The sequence below is a fragment of the Cyprinus carpio genome, chromosome A5 (assembly GCF_018340385.1).
Source record: "Cyprinus carpio isolate SPL01 chromosome A5, ASM1834038v1, whole genome shotgun sequence".
In the NCBI taxonomy this organism is placed as follows: Eukaryota; Metazoa; Chordata; class Actinopteri; order Cypriniformes; family Cyprinidae; genus Cyprinus; species Cyprinus carpio.
The window spans coordinates 25,383,528-25,403,417 of NC_056576.1; the positions used below are offsets into that span (position 1 = coordinate 25,383,528).

General features: G+C 40.1%; 1 pseudogene; it reads right to left on the reverse strand.

Annotated features, from left to right (window-relative positions):
• LOC109068572 overlaps positions 1 to 19,890 on the reverse strand; it is an 80,557-nt pseudogene that overhangs the window by 18,440 nt on the left and 42,227 nt on the right.

Here is a 19,890-nt window from a genome sequence, read left to right on the forward strand (position 1 = left end):
TGATGTCACATGGTGTGGATTTGACAACAGTAGAATAGTGGCGCGTTGTAGCAGGATATATGCTATTATCTAATGCAATGAGAGCAGGGCTGAACAAACCAAAAACACGTATGTTTTACCCAATGAGCTAGGGAGTAAGAGCTTATGGAGAGAAATCATTTAATCAGAATATCCGGATAAACGTGTGATGTGTGCTTGATGTGGCACACAAGAAATGTTTTACTTGCTTGACAGTTTGTGGAGGAAGCATGGTTTCAGAACAGCATAAATAATGTACAAATTTTCCATTCCTAGGCAAAGCGTAAGACACAACGAATGTGCTATGCGCCTGACTTGCGTAAGGTTAACAAGAGGTCAGGTTTAACACAACAAAAAATCAGATTTACAAAAAACTGTTTTTTCTTTGCTAATATAGTAAAAGACAAGCTATGTACAGAGATTTTCTTTAAAAATAACCAATAATCCACTTCAACAAATAATATTTAATTAATCCAACTTCAATTAAACGACATAAGGCAAAATAAATGCTCTGGTTTGTGGTTAACTTTGGTTGCATTGCACCTAAGCGTTTTATCTTGTATTAAACAAGAAAAAAAAGTTCTTAAAGTGTTGTTTAAGCACGTGTCTTTAGAGTCCCAAATGTAAGATGTTCACTGGAAATTAGTTGGGTTGGTTTCCATATCAAGTATTACAGTATTATAATAGATATTACTACTGCCAATTTTTTATGAAATTCTAAAATAAACATTTATAATCACCCAGAGTGAGTTTATTCTAAAGAATAAAGTTTTTTTTTTTTTTTTTTTCATAAACTACATTATTACGAAAACTAAGTAAATCCTAAGAACTTTATTTGTTCTTAAGAAGGTCTGGGCCCAACAAAAGATTCCATAATGCCTTTAATTACCTGGGTCCAGGACTCGTGTGGTGATAAGCGAGGCTTGGGGGTCCAGGGGTGGTGGGTAGGTGAGTACGGTTAAACCTCTCCAGGTACTACAGGTCTATGGTGGGGGTCAAACGGGCTGTAGAGAAACCCAGAGGGGTTAACCCCCGGACACAGGCCGACTTGGCGGGAAACCACGGTCCCCTCTGGGTTGGATGTCCGTGTGTTCTTCCTTCATGAGAAGCTGGTTTACCGGGTTGCTATACTTCATAATGAGAAAAAACAGCGTCAGTACCAATGACCTGTACAATTGGATGATAGATGTAAGGATAAGGATCAAGTGCTTTCAATTGTTATAAACAAAAAAACCTATCTGGGGGTTAATTAATGTGAGGGAAAACGAAGAGATGCCACATTCATACCGTCGTGCCCTAGTAGAAGAGGTGATACCTCTGGATATGGACGGTGCCCGGTGTTATGTAGGGGTTCTGCGTGCATTGCTGTCCTCATGCATGCCTGGACTGAGCTGAGATTTTCCCGCTTCTGTGTGTGTGGAGCGCAGGACAGGAGGTTGGGTGTTACTACAGAGGTGGCCGCACACGTTAGGATGCCTTTGCATCCGCATACTTGGCCCTCTCTACGCGCAGCTGACTTAATGGCAGCAGAGGGTTGAGATTCTTCACTGGGCTTGTTGATTAATGAGATTTAACATGGGGCTTGATGGCTGACGGGTTCACAGTTACTGATCTTCATACTTTAGAGGAATACCCTGCCGAGAGCCACCATGGAGACTCTTAAGAGATTAAGCATCTTCCAACTGAACTGGATATCTTAATCTGATTTGAATGTTATTCATTAATTACATTTCAGGTGTGGGAAAACAGTAGAACAAACCCAATTCATGTACCGGAGTAATGGATCCTTCCAGAACAGGAGTTTTACGTGACTAATCGTGCGTCTCCTTACGGGGAATCTCGTGAATTGAGCGGGACCATCTCCTTCTGGTGTGTTCACACCCCTTCATATGGTTTTACCTTTCGTGATGCCTCCGCAACAAAAGAGCGTATGGGTGGATTTCACTTTTGATCGTTTAAATCATTGGAAGGACCTCAGCATTAGATTGCAGCAGGAGGGGTGGGGGGGACTCTTGGTGTGCTGGAAACATGGACGACAAAGAGGATAAAGAGATGATGTAGAAATTCATTGAACATTTTGTGAAAAATTAGTAAAAGCAAAACACGCAAGTCGTACAGTGTTATTATTTGAAAATGAATTTGAAATTCTTTAACCTGATATACATACATACATACCATACATACATACATACATACATACATATACATACATTCTATATATTATATAATATATATCTATATTATATATATATATATATAACACACACACTAATACTTTGCTGGACATAATAAGATGTGACATGAAACAATACCTTATAAGCGGGTTTTTTTTTGTTTTTTTTTACATTTTGCGCATCGCGTTATGAAAACAATTCTGTTGGGATATCATGATCAAAAACTTTATTTCGATTGTAGATAGTTCGATGTTGGATATTCATACTAATTTATGGTGAAAACCAAAAAAAGGTAATTAATTAAAAGTAGAAATCAGTTTACTAAAATAATGTAAAACTTGACTGACGGTTCACTTCCACTTTAAACCTGTTTTTTGTTAAACGTAAATATTTTCAGAATGCGAAGCAAAGGAAGTGTGTTGGAACGCATCCCCATTACGCCTTTGCATGATGGAATCCTGTGAGTTAGGAGCATCCTAGGACTATGAGGACTTTCTCTTGGTGAATGTCCGGATGATCAAACCGATGACAAAAAAAAACAAAAAACAAACAACAAGGAGGAGGAAAATGTCTTTTTAAACACTATCATTTTGAACATCATTGCTGCTTAAGATCTTTTGGTGGTGTAATCCCTTCTCAGATAAAAAACACAAACAACAATGACTAAACTTCATAAGGTGCTGTCGCGTAGTGTGGGGTTGTCCACGGGACACAACCATGATGTCATACTGTTGCGCTGGAGATCGGGGTTGGGGCCCATTCGTGGGCTTCTAGTGCCCTCTTCTAGGGTTTTTTTTTCTTAATGGCTGTAGGAACATAAAGTGAGATTTATTATTGTAATAAAAATAAGTTTCCATAAAAACAGAAAAAGCTCTTGTTGCACTGCTACATAATGACAGACATTTAGCCCATAAAAAGTTAAGCCACTTGCACTATCTGACTCCAACTTGTGCTGTAGCATTACCAAGACGCCGGGGGGGAAATATAGAGAAAAAAATGAAATCACTCTTATACTATAATATCACTATTCAATATCACCGAGTGGTCACAAGCACACCAGAAAAAGGAAGCAGTTCTGGCTCTACACGAATGCAAAAGAGAGATGTGTCCACTTTTGCCTTCATAGCATAACATGAGCTTTAGGAATGAGCTTTCAGGCTCGGTTCTTCTCTGGGCAGCTCAGGTCCCTCGTGGCCAGTTTAGCAATAGTTGCCTTTCAAAAGGTCCGCTGCCTACATCCTTGGACTGAGCCAGTGCAGGAGTGCCCTAGACAGAGACAAGAGCGGAGAGTGAGTGAGAAATACTACACAAGTATAAATGAAAAATACTCAAATACTACACAAAAAAGGCCTAGGATGAAGATCCCTGTGTAATGGAGCCTCCTTGAAAGTCAAGCCCTCAGGGCCTTTTCCAGGTTGGCCCTCTCATATCCGGGAAATCTGTATGGGGCTAACTAGCAGCCAAAAGGGCAAAGCGAGAGGAAGAAAAAAATATTGTTTGATTTGTGATTCAATAGTACGACCCTGGTTCTTTATCTGGTCCTGGGGACCCCCCATGCTTTCACATTTTGCATTGTCTTCCTTATATTTAACACACCTGAATCAGATCTTCAGTCATTATGAGAGAGGATTCTGTGAACTGATCCATGACAACTCTATGGCTGTATTTACACTTGGCTATTAAACATGCGACCTGTATCAGATGTTGTCCCTATACACAAGTAAAGACAGTTGTAAACGCCCACTTTGGATTGGAATGTTACCGTTAATGTCATAGTGTAAAGCAGCTACAGTGTCCTATAATGACGAGCCATACCAGAATCGGGGCCAGGGGTGGGGGTCCCCAGGAACTTAGGATTAAGAGGATTTACGGGATTAAGTTCTGACGTTTACTTTGTTGGATTCATTCTTGATTTTTAGACCATTGTATTTGTATATTGTAAGTCGTCTCACCCTCTGACCACTCCCTCATACTGAGCTCTTGGATAAAAAGACCCCAATGGCGCCTGAGTGCTCTGGTCCACGTGGAGAAACACTCCTTCCTGCTTAATATATGACACTAAACACACACCAAACACAATCAGGTGGTTAGATATACATTCATCTTCTAAAATTCATAACGAAACCTACCGCCACAAAAGTCATGGCTAAGTGCAGTTAAGCTAAAGCTTGAATGTTAGGATTAAAGATGTATTCATACTCTCAAATCTCTCCTGCTCACCAGGTTTGGCAGGGTCCTGCTGTCTTGGCAAGCCAGGTGAAGATCGGACCCTCCCTGTGGTCTTTACTACCTCCGGTACGTACACAGCGTGCGTTGACTGAGAAGGAAGGTATGTTCCTGGTGTTCCCTGCAGGGAACAGGAGAGAAGACACGAATCAGAGTGAATACCAGGAAAAGCCCCTGATCCCCTGCCTGATCCCATTACATGTAGGGAAGTATTTAATCTTTAGCAGCAAGCACCACAAGTCTAAAATACCAAATAAAATAGCATTATCTACCATTGTGAAATGGAGCCCCCTGAAATGAAGGAGGGCTTCGTTGCTCGGTGGGTTTGGCGTGAATTAAGGGCGGAGGAGACGGAAGGTTAGACGGCCTGTGCACGGGAAAAGCAATGCGAACATCTGGAAGGTCGACCTGCCTGGTTAGGTGCCGCTGAAGAACTGTGGGAAGAAAAGGATAAGAAGGAACAAGGGATGAAAAGAGGTGGGTAAACAGGATCACTCTTTCTAGCCTGCAGTTGACAAAAAGTTCTTGTAGTCAAAGCTTAATGTATACTTTGGTTTTTACATGGATGATAGGGAATTTATAATTATTTATTACAGTTAGGTGGGGCAGGGCTGGATTTGCATAGGCATTCTAGGCACGTTGCCTATGCCGATCGGCAGGGGGGCCCAAGCACAATAAAAGATATATATCTTTGTGTTATACTATGTGGATAAGGTAAAGAACCAAAAACACCAGAAGACATTAAGCAAATAAATATACCAAACAATTGGGTATTAAAAAAAAAAAGACATTCCTTTTTCCATCTCTTTTTTATGTATGGAAATCATGTTTTCTTTCTCCCATTCTCTCTCACAGACCGCACACACATTACAGACACACACTCACGTGGGGAGACTGAACAGAAACTTGATCATCAGGGCCTCCCCCCGAATGTATCAGTAAACTAGTTTTAGCAGATGAAAAGCTAGAAGATCAATTATCAGTGGCGAGGTTCTGGAAGCAGTGTCAACGTAAAAATTAGCCTATTGCTTACTATTTACACATGCTAGTCTCTCTCTCTGATAACTTCATGAGCCTGACTATCAATGGCCCAAGCCTCTGTTATTCGCTATAAAAATGGACGTTTTGGGAATTTGAAACAGGTAGAGGTTCATCTTGAAATAAATCATACTAATCAATATCTTGAGGTGTGGTTGTGACACCAGGCAGGTGGTAAAATTATGAAAGAAATAATGCCTCCCTAAGTGGTAATGTGGCCATGAGTTGGAGCCTATTAATGGAATGGTTTTCTCCATTCTCAAACACATTAAGGGACAGACAAGATTTTTAATGACTGAATGCGAGTGCTTTTGAGATGTTGCTGGGGTGGTAATATTATATAGGCCTATTAATAAGTGGGGGGAGGGTGGTTGCCTAGTCATGATAAGAGGTAAATCTTTTCATGAATAAAAGTCTGTAATTTTTAATGCAGATGTGCCTTCACAAGCTGCACATCGTACTGTACTATATATGATTGTTAATAAAAAGAGTTTGTTCCGAAACTTCTGATTGTCCATATATTTGAGTGGTTTACATGCACCCTATTGCGCTTTATAATGAGAGTTTGGTAATATTGTGAGTAAACTTTACCTCATGTAATTTGGGAAACTTCAATGAATGCGATTTAATCTAATCGCAGCAAGCCTAAGCGGTATAAACATAGGTGGCGTACGCCCATTGTAATGTTGGAAATATACAGCCATGTAAAACACCTAATTGTTAACAGTATTGCGGCGCTGACCAAAGTGCGACATGTGCTTGTGAAGCGCACTTGCAGTAATACGATGATTAGAAACGATGGTCGGGGAAGAAAAGCATCGCATTTGGGAAGACACAACTCGCTGCCACCAGTCTGTTCCTACCCTCATCCAGCAAACGAGTTGGAGTAGAACGAGGACGGCAGGGTAGGCAAATGAATTGCAATCCATTACTATGGCACCAAAAAGCATGGAATACAACCATCAGATGTGCTTTGCAATAGCGTAATAAAATTTAAAACAGCGGCCAGTAACACACTGCTCTTTCTGAGTCATCATTTGTGACTGTGCCACGGGGTTATATGATGGCAGTTTAAAAAAAACACAATTCTTAGCAAATTATAAGAATAATGAAACTGACTGTAAAGGGAGTGAGCTCTTGACATGAAACATCATCAGGCGATTAAGTCATACTTGATTATTGGAAATAATCGCATATTCGTGCACATTGTAAATGCAGTCATTGGTAAAAAGCATGCAAAAAAACGCATCAACACCTAACAGCTATTGACAACGACTCGACTCCCTAACAGATCTCTCAAGGTTTTGTTATTTTCTTGCCATGGAACGACAATTCTGTTATGTCAGTGGCTGTTACTGGAAGACCACAAACTTATGCATTTTTAACAGAATAAAAAAAAGCACTAAGGAGGATACAAATGGTCACTCGGGCGTGCTTATTTTGAACTGCACTGGGACCATTGTGCCTTTCTAACGACCTTTGAGTATTGACTGCTTATCCCACAATACAGAGCGGCCTCTCAGATTCCCTGCTCAAAAACTTCCTGACCTACGACACACAACCCTACCAAACCTCTGCAGGACCTGCCAAAGAGCTTTCCTAGAAATATGCCCAGCTTATAAAAACCTAGAGCAAAAAAAATAAAAAAATCCAACAACCTTTTTAAAAATCTGACAATGTTCAAACAAAAAACATTTAAAAGAAAGCTGACCCCAAGTGCAGAGGCCTCACATGAAACACTGGGATAAAGACGGACGAAGACACACAGCCTGAGTCAATCTTGAAGCTCTTAGCATGGAGGAATGAAGCCTTCCTCGCCGCTTCTCACAGTGAATCCACAGCCTACTTAAAAGCACTCTTTCTCTTTTCACACAGCCCAGCCTCGCACTCAACTCGTCTGAAATTATGTGAGTCATGAACCTCCTGTCGCTGCGGCGTAAAAGGCATGGTCTAGAGATGAGATCAGGTGGTCTCTGCAGTTCTTAGTGCAGGGTTGTGATGTTCTCACAAACATAAGCTATTGTTGTAATCATGGATCAGGACGATCCTATGAACAAATAAAAACAAGGTCTAACTGGTACAGAAGTCAGTAGAGGTTTAAATGTTCAAGCATGGTTTCAACCTCTCATTTCAGAGATTCTATATAATGCCTGTATAAAGGTTGGCCACATGATTTACTGGGGAATCCAGGTGAAGAAGTGAAAGATTACAAACATAATAGAGATGGGCCATTTATTAAATAACTTTAATTACACTGACCGTTTAACAAGAAAGAAGTTATTTTTAATTAGTAAAGCCTTTTGTCACCATTTCTGAAACAGTTATTATGAGGCATTTAACCACAACAATGTTAGACACCACACCATTAAGTTATCTCTTCAAGGTTTTATTTTAGGCAGCGAACTACTTGTTGTCTCACGAATCATGTTGCTTGGCTTCTGAAAATGCTTCTGGTGTGCGTTGTCAATGCGTGGAGGACAACAACAATACCTTGCCCGGCGTAACGCGCCGCAGATGCATGCAGTTGTAAATACAGGGGGTTGCACCAGGTCTACCACAGGAATGCGCTAGTTTGTTCTGGAACTTCCACAGTTAGTAAGGTGGTTACTTGTCAGTGCCAACGTGCATCAATCAGTGATGGTCATGTGTATTTGGACGTAGCCCATGCATGTCGGGACACATAGGAGAAAGTTTGTTGACCAGGTCCAATAATGCACCAAAATTCATCATTCCCACTCAAATCATGGGTCATCACAGGACTGAGTAACCAAAGACCAAAGGTCTCATGACAAAGTTTCATTTATGAAACTGATCATTACAAAACAAAAACAAACCTGCAGGAGAGCCATTATTTTCTCTTATCCCTGACAGAAGAACATTCCATTGTGTAACAGCGTTGTCTCCATGAGAACAGGTTGCCAGGTTTGAACGGTTCGGGATGAAATAAGGGAATTAGGGATGCGCCAATCCAATAACTCCAATATCGGTATCAGGCTCTGATGTGGCCATTTACTGCCGAATTCAGGTATTTGTCACATATAAAACGATCTCCCAAATCCGATATTGTGCGTATACTAATCTGTGTTATTGTTAAGTCCCAAGAAACGTACAAAAACTTTTTTTCGTCCACTATATTCCAAGAGTTCTGAAACCGTTCCATAGTTTAATGTGAGGTTCAGATGAATATTTAAGTTGTTAAATGCAAGTTTGCATAAACCCTTCTCTCTGCTGCGGCTGGTGCTTGTTCATCATCCATCAGCATTTAAAACTGCGGTCTCGCATTCGGTTACAAAAAATAAAATTCAAGACAATTATACAATTCTCTCCAAGATTCTCCCAACACTGGAAAGTAGAGAGTATTGAAATTAAAAACTGTAACAAAGAAAAGGCTCTGTTACAGTAATCACTCACAGTAATCAACTGTATCTGGGACTGTGTTGCTTCAAGAGCATCCATAATCTGGACAAGGGATGCGCATAAGTGCGTTTGTGCCGCTCTGTCTTGGATCCTTTCATATTATTACTTACTTTTGTTGCCAATGAAAGATTATTAATAGCCTTCTTGTTCTCGTTCCTATCTATCACAAATCTCTTTTTATTTTACTAGTATATTATTAGTGCTGGGCAACAATTACCAATTTTTAATTCATGCGGGGGGGGGGGTTATACACATGATTTTCGCTGGACATGACACGACAACGACACGACCAATCATACAAGCCGCCAATTAGCTGCGATCCTATAAAACCAGATGCGACAGTTGTCGACGCGCCACCCGCCAACAGCATAAAGTGCGCGTCTACAATGATCTGGGACGCATCCTGCGACCAAAGCAACCGTTGCAAACTATTAAAATTTTGTGTCAGGGAGTACATCATAGATAGAACGATAGGCAGCAGTTTACTGTCGGAGATTTGTCGCGCCATGCTGCATTCAGTGTAGACAGCATCCCTGATTATAATGGGTTCTTTAGTATTTTGTTGCGTTGCGCCATGCCGCTCGCGACTGGTGTAGACACGGTGTTAGGCCCAACAATGCAAAGAGCAATGTGTAAAATTTCACCAGATTTAGTCCTACACTTAAAATTCATTTTTATTTTCCCCCCACTAAATAATATTTTTTCACTAAATTGTTTAGATTTTATAAAACTATTGTGCACTCATGTTTTTTCTAGAATAACTTTTACTGCTGAATTATCCACTAACCTTGTTTATAATAGTATTTTTGTCATTGATTATGATTATTATTTATTTTCTTCAATATTAAGTTGTCTATATTTAGTAGATTGTTTTTAACACAAAAGAGTGATGATGCAAAGTGACTTCCAACAATACAAGCAATTTTTTTTTATCAAAATAAATGCAGCTTTTGTGGAGCATAAAAGACAAAACAATCTTACCGACTGAGGGATGTAACACTGTTTGGAAGATGTTTTCATTAGTAGACCTTTAGTGGTGTTTTTTTTAGTGTCTTTGATTTGAATCGCTCATGTTGCTTACATCAGTGAGAATCAGACTACAGTTTTACTCTCCATTTTACTCTCAATCAGTGGGTGTTACTGAGTGTTCATTTTGGTGATCAAACCTGCCTGATAAAAGCAAGCAGCAGGTTTCTAAACAACACCTGGATAACAAGGTGCTACAGACTGCTTCCTGGAGGTACACTGTAGCGGGTGTGGCGTTACCTGGCGTCGGGCTGGGGTGAGGCTTTGCTAGGCTCCCGAGGAGAGAGAGTCTGTACGGAGAGCCTGGTCTGCCCACTCCACCATGAGATTCCTGCATCCCATCAGCTTAGGTCTATATGGCATGTAAGCGAATGGCTTACCTAAGGACAGGACAGAGAAGAAAGTCTATCAGATACTCAGACATCAAGCAGACAGACAAAGACTAAACAATGTCAAGCGCACTTTCTAGAAAAGTCCTCACTATAAGCGATCAAGAAAACATTATTCAAACCATACAGACTCATCATGCATTAATCACAGGAATAGATATAGAAAGATTAATTCAGTGCTATCACTGTAAATGCACACTGGCAAGGAGAAATGTCAAGGCAGGTTTTTAGAGGTACAGTCAGCCGGTCTGTAAGGACGAAGTCAAGCAAAACTTGGTGTTTCTAATGGATATCACTAAGAGAGTGACCTAATGTTCCTTTTGGTTGGCTGCTTTCTGTCTGGCTCTATCAAAAACAGCACTGTGCTTCTTAGCTGAGAGGAGCAAAGTCCACCGTCTCTCTCCTGCGCACTTGACACCCTTCAAAAATCTGTTTTGGAGACCCAGTATAAAACAGAGGAGGAGGAAAAACATGCCAAACTTCTTGGCATGTAAAAACCGAGCGAGAGTGCACAGGAGGATAGAACAGAGGTACTACAGGCATATCACAATCTATCCCCCGGTTTCACAGACAAGGCTTAAGCCTAGTCCTAGACTAAAATGTAAGTCTGAGCTGTTTCAACTGAAAGAAACTTGCACTGACTGATCTTAAAATAATTCAGTGCCTTTCTTTTGTTTCAAAAAGCACACCAGTAATGTTTTTTTTCTAAGCACGTTTATAAAAATTACTTAAATGTCCTAATTGAACTATGGCCTAGTCCTGCCTTAGTCTAAGCCCTGTCTGTGAAACCGGGCCTATATGTTTTCCACCGGTCCATCTGCTTGTCTTTCAGTCTGTTTGTCTAAGGGGTGATTCGGTAACCTCAATTTTGTATTGTTCACTGCTCTCTTCCCCTCAGAGACAGTTCCTTTGGTCGGGAGTTCTCCCACAAAAAGTGCTCTATTCAGATGAGATTAGTTTTATATTGGGGAGGTCAGGCAATGTCATGATTACCAAAGCGTAATTTTAACCCCTTATTAACTGCCCATGCCATTAACTTTACTGGATATTATATGACTATTAAGATTCATCCTTTAAGATTCTTCTAAAATGAAGAATCAACAAGAGGCAAAGGAAATAAACAAATTCACATGCTGGTTAAACCTATCTCGTTACAGTGAACAATTAATCCATGCATGCGTTTCATCTTAAAAACTGTTCTGACCTTGTAATTTCATTGAAACATAACTGGATCTTCTAATGAAAAAGGTTTCTCTCTGGTGGTGGACGCTAGACTTCACCAATCATTTAAACCCTGCCCCTTTCTTACAATCGCCGGAAAGCTCACATTCAGATCTGCCTCCATCCAATCAACAACGATGGGTAGAACAAAAAAAAAAGATTCCAATTCCATTTCTTTATGACTTTAAAAGCCCGTGAATCTACTCTGTTAAAGAATCTCAAGTGGATATTGACCAAAGAGCGAGGACAAAATAAAGGGACATTTGAAAACTTATTAGAGGGAACGATTGCTGCTGGATTTATGGGGTTTTCTAAATTTACTACATTCACCTCAAGTTTTTTTGTGTATTCCTATATCTCTCTTTACTTCTGCATCTGACTCACCTTCTCTGTCCACTACAGTGGGGCTGTGGGTGGTGACTCGTGGCCTGCGGTCAGACTCGTTCTGGTCCAGTCTCTGTTTGTCCTCACTGCACGGACTCAGCCACAGCTTTAATTTGGTGCTGGAACATAGCAAAGCCACTCAGCGGTCCTACAGGAACGTTGCTGTGACCGAATGGAGCTGAAACCTAAACAAAACATTCAGTAACAAATTATTCAGAAAAGGTGCATGACTTGAGTCCATTAGCAATAGCTACGGTTTATTTGCAACAAGATGCTACATTCTCATCATATAAACCTTGTGAACGGCCAATCAGGGCCTCGGTTAGAACCATTTCACAGCCACACCAAATCGCCACAACAGACACCTCCAAACAGCACAACTAATCAGCCTAGCAGAGCAGCCAAAACATATTTTCACTCATCATGATTTCAGTGTGTGGGAAAATCAATTGGTATTGCTGATTCGTTTGCTGATTGCCGCAGAAGTGCGTAATCTGCGGAGGGTGGAGATGGAGGCAGGACTCACGTGGCGGGGTTGGTGGCTGGGCCCTGTCTCTGTCCAGAGGGGCATATCTGAATGCTAAGTGGGGGGTAGAGGCTATGGGGACTGACCATAGGGGGGATGGTGGCGGCTCGCTGCTGTAGCTGCGCATGTTGAGGAGTTGGCTGAGGAGAGGACCACCGAGCCTGCAGTGCAAAAGCAATGACGGCTTCTCCAGAGAGAAAAGTCTGCCACAGGAAGGAAGGAACAAGAGAATAAAATTTATTATCTACTGATACTATACTGCTAGTTACATCTAAAGGTCTCCTCACACATAAGCAACAACAAAGAGACCAGAAGTAATTTTTCATTCATTCACAGTCTATTTACTGCTTTTGTACAATACTAGCTCAAGCACATTCCCATGCTGGACAACTAAACATTTATTTAGGTAAGTAAATAAAATAAATAAACTGTATTTAATAAAAGTTGAAGCAATATAAATAATTCATTACACATCAGAGCTAAAGAGTAATTTTTTTTTCTCTTTAGATTTCTAATTGGCAGCTGAACATTTTTACTATTTTCAACAACAACAAAAAAAAAAAAGATTAATGTTTTATTAATTTACATAAACATTAAATAAATGTACTTGCACTGCAATTTATTATTTTACATTTGCATTTCTAATTTAAATACATATTATTACATGTATTATTTATTTTAATATTACTGAAAATACTATTACGTGATTTTCACACATATAAATTATATTTCAATTAATAAATCACCACCCTATCCATGCTACTAGAAACCAATAGCACTGTATGTATGAAACCACCATAATAGAAGATGAGCAGCGGTTTCTCACCTTTGTTGGTCAGGTTCGGCTTCCACATCCTCATCCGCACTGCAGGTGGCGCTAGAGTCATTATCTGAGTGGTGCTGCTCCCCCTGTTTCTCCTCCTTCTCCTTGATATCTGGCTCTGTCTTCACTTGGACCTGTGCTCTTTCGCTGCTTGGAGCAGTCATCTCCAAATCCTGCGGCTCAGTCTTTGGATGGATCTGCATTTCATACGCGGAGCGTGTGCGCTCATCCTGGGAAGCCCGTCTCCAGCTTCTCCTTCTGGAACTCTTCTCTACTTTCACCCGCAGCTCACAGTACGGAGGCTCCTGGCCCTTGGCATCTGCCACTGGGACTTTGGTTACCGTGTCGTCCTGGTCCGACGCGCCGTCCAGAGCGGGAGTTGGGATGAGTTACAGAGTCGGATTTGGAGGGATCAGTTTGAGATGGAGAAGGCGCACTCTCTGTGTCTGAACTGTTATCGGGACCTGAGAAATGGAGATGAAAGAGCATAAGATTGAGCCATCACATCCTCTTTAAATTCTTCATTCATCTGTGCAAAGAGGACATTGAATATCAAGTCCAACCTATTTCAATCTCTGCTACAGAAACACAAAAGCAGAGGAAGCAAAAAACCCAAACAACCCTGCCATGACAGAGCAGAGGGGGGGCATCTGAGGTCACCATCGCTGCACGTGGCATCACGCAATCAAGTTAATGCACTTCTGGACAGCAAACCTCCTTGGCTACTAATCCACAGGTTTTGATTGATTATTCAGCTTTTACAATTAGTTAAAATATTGAGTTAAACAGTCTAACTAATAAAGAAGTTAATCACTTCAAGTTTTGAAAATGTTAGACAAATATATTACTATTGTACAATTACAATTATTATACAACTATTTGTATAATACAATAAATATATTTGGCACAAAAAAAAATAGATGAGAGACATTCTCATGAACCATTTAATTAACTGTATGAAAAAGTAACTGATGGACTGATGGATCATTCTGCCTAACATCTCCTTTTGTAAGTACATATGAAAAAAACAAACGTCAGTGATAAGACATTTGTATTTACCTTATAGAGTTATAATAATCAATACAGTCCCAAGCTAGATCAAGCTTTATCTATGCAAATTACTTTTTTTTGTATTCACTAATAAAAAGATTTAACATTAGCTACTGTAGCTCCACACTGGAGCTGCTTCGTAACAGAAAATTAAGTATAATTCTAACTGAAAGGGACACTGACCCTGTTTTTCATGTTTAACACTGTAAAGCTGCTTGCTTTAAAGCAATCGATGGCATAAAGCACTATATAAATAAACGTGACGTGGCTGGAGTGCTGACAGCAGAGCAAACATATCCACATTGCTATGATCAGATGCTTTCTTAACGGCTGTTTTCTCACCACTGTCAGTTTTGTTGTGTGTTTATTTCGTTATTTAGAGGACAGTGCACAGCACATTTATGTATTCCTTTAAACACCGCTCTCTGCAGCATCTGGTTCAGCTGTGTTACACTCCGACATGTTCCCATCAGTGTGATGTTATTCCACCAGTATTCTAGACCCTTACTTGATGAAATGACTATTCCAAAAAAAAAAAAAAAAAAATGTTAGTCATCGTTTTCGATAATGTAGAATAATTGTTACAGGCTTAATAGCCACATCACAATAACAGGCTTGCAGAGAATGACACACATCCGACAACTAGAAAGCGACTATCCATTCTCTCATCCCTCCCATCCTTCTCTCTGAAAAAAACTTTCCCTCATCTATAATTCCTCCCTCCTCTTGCTGTGTGGATACTCTCTGCCACTCTCACAGTCTGTTTCTCTGTCCTTCTCTCGGAAAGTGATGAAGGCTAACCTGCTTTGCATACCAGGAGTATGTCAGAAGGCAATTACTCCAAAAAAGCAGGGGACAGGGGGAGAGAGAAAGAAGTTTGAGTAGCATCTAGCCCCACATGACCACATGAACCAAGGAAAGCAGACCAGGGAAGCAGCCTTGCAGGTTTTTGCAAAGAGAATCTGAATAAGGTTTATAATGCACCAGGGCAGAGAATTATGGAATTTAAGAACAAAAGAGAGTACAGTACATAAATGTAAGTATAATGTTTTAAAAAACGAATGAATACTTATTCAGCAAGATGCATTAAACTAATTTTAAAAAAAAGATTTGTAGTGCAAATAAATGCTGTTCTTTTGAACTTTCTATTCATAAAAAAAGTTTCTACAAAAATACTAAGTAGCAAAAACGGTCTTCAACATTTATAATAATAATAAATGTTTCTGGAGCACTAAATCATCATAGCTGAAGGATCATGTGACACTGAAGACTGGAGTAATGACCGCTGAAAATGTAGCTTTGCCATCACAGAAAGCATATGGTCCAAACTTCTGATCAGAAGTGTAGATGGGATGGAAGAAGGCCAAGCGAACATACAGGCACCCAAAGGGAAAGAAGTGGTTTAACAGACGTCTAACTGATAATTATTGTCCTATATTTGATAGTACAAGTGTTGTTCAAAGCAGAGGCATATGTTTAGAGATTTGGAGGCACTCAGCAAATTGGTCCCGAGGGAAATTGTTCTCCATTCGGTGGAAATTGCAAACCTTGGGATCCTCCCCCCTCAGTAGAAATCCCATGGAAATCGTGTTCCAGTTGGGGTAATAGCAATCCCCCTCAGTAGGGTCCAACACAATTGTGTGGGTTCCAAGAGTGCTGATATGAAGAGTTGGAATGTGTTAATGTATCAGACAGGTATCTCTTGGCCTGAATTGGCTGAATTTTCATGGGCAAATAACTTCTTTTATTGTGTTTAAAATGCAAGTTGAATTTTTGTTTAAAGAATTCTATAAAGACTTGAAGTCATGTTGTAGCACTGAATATCACAACAACCATGCCTGAATAAAGCACAACAGATCAAACATACTCGGGCAGAGAGCACTCAGTTTCCTTACAGCATATTTATTTGAATATTTAAAGCCAGGGAACGCTTATATAAGAGTGAGTGTGGCAGACAGAATTAGTCCAGATATCTTATCCCTTCTGCACATTCCCCTTTTTCCACTCTCTTTTCTTTGTGTTTCTGCCTTATTCACTTGTTTCTTCTCCCTTTCATCCCCCCACTCCCCCACATAGCTGGTTTCTCGCTCCTCATTTGCTCCTGATTCTCACTCATTAAGCATACAGACAGAAGTAGAAGGAGGATGTTGACCTCTGTGGCAGTGCAGCGTGGTCTGGGGTTTTGCTGTCAGATCTAATCAACGCACTGCAGTCAGAAAGGTCAGCACACTGCTCTACTGCTCCCTCACTTCATCCCTCTTTCTGTGTCAGTCTGTCTGTTTCTGCTCTCTTTACATTATGGCCCCACTACTTCTCTTCCTCTATGCTTGATCAGACTCTGGGCTCATGGGTCACAGAGAAAGAAACTGACAGTGATGGGTTTTAGGGTGCTTGTTTAGGCATTAGTGTTTATGTTGGAGGCAGCTGGCTGTAAAAGACTTTAAGGGTCCTTTCAAACTTGGTTCGACTGCCTGGTCCGAACTCAAGTTCAATTGCCCTCCCCTCCGGACTGAATTCATATTATTTTATTTGGGTCCGAACCGTGGGTCGTTTGCCTTATCAAGCCAGGAACTGTTTACCCGGTTGCTTAGTAACGACAGCACAGAAGGCGGCAGCAAAATGCGTAGCATTGCTCTCTTCACTTTTATATGTAATTTATGTTTTTGAACCGTTGGTTTTGTTTCCAAAAATTTCTGTCTTACAAATGTACTGCAAATGCTCTAAAGAATGCTGAAGGCGAACAGAAATGAGATATATAGCTCTCTGCTTGCAGCGTCTCAGTCACGCTCGTCTGTAAAGTCAGTGAACTTCAGCAGTTTGGTACTTCACTTCTGAAATTTGGTACGATTGCATTCACATCAGCAGTGAACCGTACCGGAGTTCACTTGAACCGTAAGCCAGGCCGCCCCTTTTAAGCGGACTTCTGTACAGTTTGCGGGTGCGCACCTGAGTTTGGAAGACAGCGTTCACATCGTTCAAACGTACTGAACTCTGATGTCAACTGAAGCCAGGTGCGCACCAAAAAGTGCTAGTGTGAAAGGACCCTAAATCACAGAGAGAGATCATACCATCACTCTCCTCATCTTCATCAGGCGCAGGATCGCTCTGTGATGGGTCTCGATTTCCACGGAGCCGACGGGAAACCCTGCACACAACAACATAAGAGGTGCAAAAATTACAAGATACCCACATAAACAGTTCACAACTGTAGATTACATCACATTCATGCGCATTTTGAAAACATTAAGCTTTTTTGTCCCCTTCATGGGACGCTACTTTCTTGCGCCACTTTTTAAATATCATGCATAAAAACAGCAAAACCACTGTTACTTGTAGGAAACTGGTAACTAGTAGATTTAGATATATACTATTGTTTAAAATTTTAAGGTAAGAATTGTTTTTAAAGAAATTAAAAATTAACATCACAAGAATAAATTACATTAAGAAATTAAAAAGAAAACTATTCAAATTGTAAAATAATTTAGAATATAACAGTTTTTTTATTATTGTATTGTTGATTAATTAAATGAAGAGATTGTGAGCAAAAGAGACTACTTTCAAAAATCTTAATGACCCCAAATTTTTGTACGATAATTTAAATATCTAGATATAGAAGGAATGACCTTCTAAAAAATGTACTTTTTGTTTGGATGTAGCAGATTTATTCTATGAATGCTGGATCTGTACCTGTACCTTGTGTTGCCGTAGTAGATTGTCTAGGTTGTATCGTCTCTTGTTGTTGAAGTAAAAGTTCTTACACTGAGCTTCACTCTTAGAGCCTACCATCTTAGAAATGGCTGACCAGTTCCTACCATGTTCAACCAGCCCTGTGCACAAGAGAAAGAAGGTAAGGTTATGAATGAATGGAAGTCACCTGGAGCCATACAATACCCTTATGTGTGTTACTAACGGTTTTCTGGATGGATGGAGCCAAAATATTAACCACAAGATCGGTCCCACTATAACATGAAGATAACACACTCTTTCCTTCAGCGGCACTATTTAAACATGAACATGTCTGGGTTTTAGTTAGCAATGACTGTGCCATCCTTCTGCCTCTGTGTTGCAGATAATCCTGCCAGCTTAGCTAGAATGGATGAACTAGTTAATGCAGGATGTGCAGGGCACCACAAGGTTGAAGCAGCCCGATTAGCTGAATTCCTGATGAGCATCAGCATGAGAATCAGCCTGATTTCTTAGTATACTACAAATAGACACATTATTGATGATTATTAAGGTTGCAAGGGATGCAAATCATTTAATATTAGGTCAAGAAATGAGAGAAAGGATAGCTATCCATAGAAATCTTAACAATAACAGCTCACTCTATAAAAGTGTTAACACATTAGTACAATGTGAGCAAAAAATGTACGTTTGTCAATAGTGTAGCATTGTCTGCAGCATATAGCACTGTTCACACAGATGTGCTTTCAAACCAAACAGATTTCCGACAACCAACGCACTGAATTTGTGTGACCATTCTGAAAATCAGATGCAAAAATCTACACAGACAAATCTTTTGCCTTCAAGCAGATTCCAGATTTCAAAATTTCCTAATGAAATGTCTCAAGTTCAGACAATTTGCCAAACAACATTAAATGTGACAGCACCTTAAAGATTGCGACTCACTAACCAACTCTAAACAGATTGACAACAGTATGGATGGCAAACCTATGGAAGAGTGGTTTGGAAAAGTGTTTACTTCTGCCATTTCTCAGGTTCTTGCAATGTCCCAATTGGTGGCAAATTAAACTGAACTGCAACAGATCAACTCTGAATTCAATTAGTGAAGTGATTTTACCCTGTGAATGTGTATCATCTGTATTTGTCTATTCAGGGTCATAGTACAACATGACCAGGACCACATGCATGCCAGGAGCGAGTTGTCAGCTTCAAAGATCAAAAGATTCACACTGAACTTATACACACTGTTTTCCCTGTGTGTTCTTTTCTTTATTATGATATTTTAAGTGTCTCCAGAAAGTACTCAAGCTACACAAACAGCAAAGATAACAAATGAACATCTGTGAGACTGTTTGTGGTTTAGTGTTCACAAATCAAAGTTTGGACCATATCGGTCTCTGATCACTAACATGACCATGAAATCCTACCCCACCAACTGCCAACCAAGATATTCAATCTAGCTCGATGTTCTCAGAAACCATGAGGACAGTCAATAGTGCCATTGACTCAAGAGCTTAAGCTTCACACTTACTTGAACAAATTTCGTTATGATAATTTATATTAGGGCTGAAACAATATTTTCAAGGCTAAATAAAACTAATATTTTTATGGTCAAGAAGTCGTTTGATCTCATATGACCTAATGTAAGAGGCTTGCAATAACGCTGTTTGTTTGCCCAGTATGGTGCTGTAGCTGTAACTCAGCGCTCCTGGATGAAATCCAAACAGAAGATGACACGCAACCAAACCTGAAGCTTTTGAGTGGCGCTCAGATGAATATGTAAAAAATGACAGTGGTGAGAGAAAAGAGCATGAGTTTAGCGATGTGGATGACTGCATGAGCTCTACAGCTTGGAACTCGGTAAAGTCCCAGTCCATGTCATGTTTATTATTATATTATATAACACTTAATGCA